Source organism: Sminthopsis crassicaudata, chromosome 1 (assembly GCF_048593235.1).
Source record: "Sminthopsis crassicaudata isolate SCR6 chromosome 1, ASM4859323v1, whole genome shotgun sequence".
NCBI classification, from domain to species: Eukaryota; Metazoa; Chordata; class Mammalia; order Dasyuromorphia; family Dasyuridae; genus Sminthopsis; species Sminthopsis crassicaudata.
The window spans coordinates 624,711,467-624,716,717 of NC_133617.1; positions in this window are offsets into that span (position 1 = coordinate 624,711,467).

Genomic DNA, 5,251 nt, shown 5'->3' on the forward strand with positions numbered 1-5,251 from the left:
TCATTTTATAATAATTAACAAATGCACTAATTGAAAGAATAGTAGAAAAAAAGTGAGTCCTATATATAGGTATGTATACATACATACATATAATTATGCATACATAAAACAAGGGTTCCATAAAGTGAGAAGACTTCTTTTTGCGCTTTTTTAAGGAAGGTAAAGCAAAACAGCTTTAAAAAAATGCATCTTTATAAACAGATAGCTAGTTTAAAAGATAAAATGGATATTCTTACTGACACTAATAAAAGGGCATTAGAGAAAAGAACATTTCCTTTAAAATGCCTTGGAAATTTATCGTATTTAACAAATCCTTAAGTTCTAACTCCATATTTGAAAACTGAAACTTGGGAGAAAAAAAATTTTATGATATACTTTTTCACATATACATTGATATGTAGAAAAATATGATCTCTGAAGTTGTCCCTTTTTCATATTATTAGATTGTAAGCTCCTTAAGAGCAGGGAATTATGTCTTTTGCTTTTAATGTGACACAGTGAATAATCACATATTGATTTAGTTTGCCAGTGCAGAAGTCTGGGCACATGATTTTGCCAAAGTGAAATTATATCCTTTGCTTTTATAGTGGGGAAGACTATGGAATGTTGGTAATTGTGTGTATTAAATATGAAATGATACATTATTTGCTTAAGTATTTTCATAATTTTTATATTTCAAATAGATTTCTCATCATCAGTTTTAAACATTTGATAGTTACATCTGGATAAAATCAACCTAAGCATTTTCATTCTTGTTGCTAGTGTCATTTATTTCATAAAAGCTTTTATCAGAGCACCTTGTTTGAAAAATAAGTTCCTTATAAAAATTTGTTTTAATTTTTCTGGCACTTAAGTAGCCCAACTTTCAAAATGCATATTAAATCATAACATGTGACCAAGAAATATAAATCTTTTTTAATGTTAATGAAAGTAGGTTATCAGGAACATTTTAAAGTCTTAATATTAATGGATCCGTACTCTTTTCATGATAATGCTTTTGAGAATTGACAGTTTCTGTTCAACTTTTAATGAGCACTTTTGATAGTTGATTTGCAAAATGCAAAAGTAGTCTGTGATGTGACAAAAGTAGCAGTTCTATGTAGAACTTAAGAATTGTCATCTTTCTTTTTAGTCAGATCAAATATAGGAATTTAGAATTAGTTGTAAATTATATAAACAAGTGAATATAGCATAAGTATCTTAAGTGTGCTGTAGTCATTCAAAGGAGGGAAAGGTAATTTTCAGATGAAGTGATTAGGAAGTGAGACATTTATTAAGTCCCTGCTATATGAAAAGGGTTGGGGATATATATATATATATATATATATATATATATATATATATATATATATATATATATATATATTAGATGAAAATTTTCTGATATTCTAAGAGAAAGAATGAATGAGAAAAGCATGTCCTATGTGCTAACCACTCTGGGGATGTAAAGTAGATACAGCCATTGTTCTCTAGGAGCTTGTAACATGCCCTCCTGGCAGTTACTATTATCAGTCTGTCCTAGGCCCAACAGAATACCTTTGACCATTGACCTTTGCAGTGTCAACTCTACCTGGCTCTCCTCCTCTGAGGCCTTCAAAGGTCTCTGCCCACGATTTCTTGAATAGTAGTTTAATAACCGATAGCACGCTCAAGAACAGTCACGTGTAATCTTAAAAGCCTTTATTATACCTACTCACATAATGCCCTGACTTAACTCCTTAGTGAACACCTAGTCTGAAGATCCACGTGTTCACTACCAAATTCCTTACCTCTCTTGGCTATCCATCAGCTTGGCTCTGCTACCCTAGGCTAGGGAGCCAAGTTAAAGAGAGTGACTTGCTGCCTGCAGTGGGCTTATAAAGGGCCTGTGAGGTCACACACACAGCCAATCAGCGAGAGAGCTGTCACCCATTACAAAGCTATCTCAATATGGCCAGGATCCCACCACAGGGCAGTCCTATATCCACAGAGATTACTTCTGGGGTACTCAATCTCCTGTTGCACTTTGGCCGCCCATTTAAAGGATCCTTACAGGAGCTCACATTCTAATGTGATGTTGACAACATGAGATTTCAACTGCAAGTCAGATGGCAAGTTTCCACTGTCCTAAGTGTGCAAAAGAGATGGTAATACAACACCAATATTTTTTCCATTGACAAAAAGACTAATATAACTGATGGTAAATTTTTTGGAGGGTAATGGTATATAAGAAGACTGGAAAATAAGGAACCCACTTGTAAAGGACTTGAAAAGTTAAATTTATATTTATCTGAGAACCATTAGGGAACCACTGAAGTTTAACAGAATAGTCACATAACTACTTTGGCAGTTTTAGGGAAATTGGACTGAAGTAGGAAAAAGATGTGAATCAGGGAGAAAAATAGGTTGTTACTACAGTTTAGATGAGAGATGTGGAGTCTAAATGAAGTAAGATTGTGACAGCTGTGTGATTAGAGGATAAACTAGAGAATACTGTGGAGGTAGAAACAGCAAGATTTAGCAGCTGATTGGATAGGTGAGGTAAGGAGGATTACCCTGAAATTGGAAAAATGGTGGTCAGTGTCTTTGGCAGAAATAACAAAGGGAGGATTAATGAATTCTGGGGAAAAGATGATGAGTTCTAGTTTGGACATACTGAATTTGAAATATATCTCATCAAATCATAGACAAATCATGATATACAACTAATGCTTACGGGAGAAACTAGTCTTGGTTATAGATCTGAGTTATCTATATGTAGATATTTAAACCCATGGGAGTTGTCAAGTCACTAAGAAGATCTTGGGAAATATGCGTAGGAGATATAATGAATGATGAACCAACATGAGACCTTTTAAAGAACAGGTAAGGAGAGAACCTGTGTCAATCATCACAAAAATCTAGAAAGGAGCAAATATCCAGGAGATGGGAGCAAATAGTGCAGCAGATAAGGATGAGGATAAAGGTAAGGATCTTTAGAAAAGACTAAAAGGATTTAAACTGTCTTTCCAAATTGGTTATTATATAAAAGGATGATTGGGTGTGAGGCTGGGAAAAATACACAGAGGCTCAGATATATGAGAAAATATCCCCTCTGGAAGTAGTGAAGTAGTTTTAAGTCTTAAGTCACAGTAGAATCTCTAGCATGGATTTCAGCATGTCAGTGTATCCTTTTGAATAGAGATGGAGATGTAAGCTAAACCATCATATAATTACATGCATTTTGACTAATTAGAAGATCAAAAACAAAGAGTAATAATTAATGGGTTAATATCAACTTGAAGGTCTCTTATAATGATACAGGAATCTGTACTCAACTAGTGTTTTTTGGTGTTTGTTTTTTTACCTTTAGTGATTTGAAGAGGCCCATGACATGCTTGTCAAGTCAGGTGAATTTGAAGGTTATATCTAGGATGGTTAAAATTTTTAAAAATTAAATTAAAAAATCTTGATGTGATAGTTATAAACTGAATTTAATGTGAAGAGTAATAGAAATAAAAGATCATGAGTTAACTATACAAGGATGTGGATGGAATGCCCAAACAGTTGATGGGTAGAGTGGGAGTTTTTGTTGACAAGCAGCTCAAAAGAAGTCAACTTCTGGCAGACAAAAAAAAGTTATGTTTTTCTAGGGCATTGATAAGTGATCTAAGTAAAGGAGGTGACAGCTTCTTTTCTTAACATCCTGGTCAGAGAACTTTTGGAGTACTCAGTTCTAGGTGCCACATATTGGAAGCACCTTGATAAGAGGGATTGTCCTGGTGGGCAGCCAAAATGGTAAGAGGAACTTTCTGAATCCACTGCTGACTTATCTTCACAAGACTTTACCTTCCCACTTGTGAAGGTAAACACATGCCTATGTTTAGCATGATTCCTGGACCACAGTAAGTACTTAATAAATTCATATTAATTGACTGTCTAGAGGCCATGTCTTTTGAAAGTGACCTAAAGAAAAAGGATGCTCATTCTGGGAGAAATGAAATGATAGCCTTATTTGGGTATTTGAAAGGCTATCCTAGGGAAGAGGAATTAGTTTTCTTTTGCTAGTTCACAACTAGATTTGACAAGGAAATTCTAGGCTTAAAGTAGGGGAATAAAAGTAGTGGATTTCCTCCTCACTGTAAGTTTTAAAATAGAGACTACATAATCTTATCAATATCATAGAACAGGATATTCTTTGAGGGATCTTACAATTCTGCTTCTGATTAGAAGATTCACAGAAGGGGTACTTGGGAAATGCAAATGAAAAAATTAGAATAAGATAGTTGAGATTTGGGGAGGCTCTTAGGGGGTCTCTATTTTGGGATAGAGAATGTCTTGAGATTTATATTAGCTCTGGGAAGCTTAGGGACCTAAGGGGAGAGAGGGTATGTTAGAACAGGTGTTCTTATATAGAATTGGAAAAAAAAAAATTAGTTACTTGAGCATAATTGGTTTCCTTTGTATTTTGTACTTAAACTTAATTCAGAGAGGGGGTCCATAAGCTCCACTAGACTATCAGAGGGTTCTATGATACAAAAAAGGTTAATTCCTAAATGTTTGATCTTGCCCATCACTCTAGCCCAAGGAATGTTAAACTTTTTTTGTATAATGATGGACTCCTCTTTAATAAGATAATGAATCCTACAAATGAATAAAATACATAACATTACAAACTAAACCGATTACATTGAAATCAAGAGACATTCCCTCCATCATCCCACCCAATGAAGCAGCTAGTGTTGCATAATGCTTATAGCATCAGGCCTGGTAGAAAGACTTGAGTTCAAATCCAGCATCAGACACTGATAAAGTCACTTCTGCCTGTTTCCTCAACTGTAAAATAGCACCTACTTCAGAGTTGTGATGAGACTCAAATGAGATATTTATAAAATAGCTATTTTGTAATGCTTGTTGCCTTCTTTCTAGGCTGACATAAGACTTAAAGAAGACTTTCAGGGATCTTCTTTCCCCAGAGTGTATAGTGTAGTTTTACAACGTGCAGAAAAAATAACATATTGAGGGAAGACATTGTAGCTCTGTGTGCCAGGGCTATCCCTCAAAATTAAATCTGTTGATTCAAAAGTGAGGAGTATAGTGTGTAGTAACCATACTAAGCAAGATGGTTAAGGTGGAGCCTACAGAAGTATATATAAGCAAGGTACGCTGTTTAAATTCAAATCACTAATCTCTATTGGTACTATTTAAAAGTTATTACATATTTACTCACACATGCTGCTCTTGTTGTTTTTCACTATTTGGGTTTTTAAATGCATAATAAAAGAATGAGTAA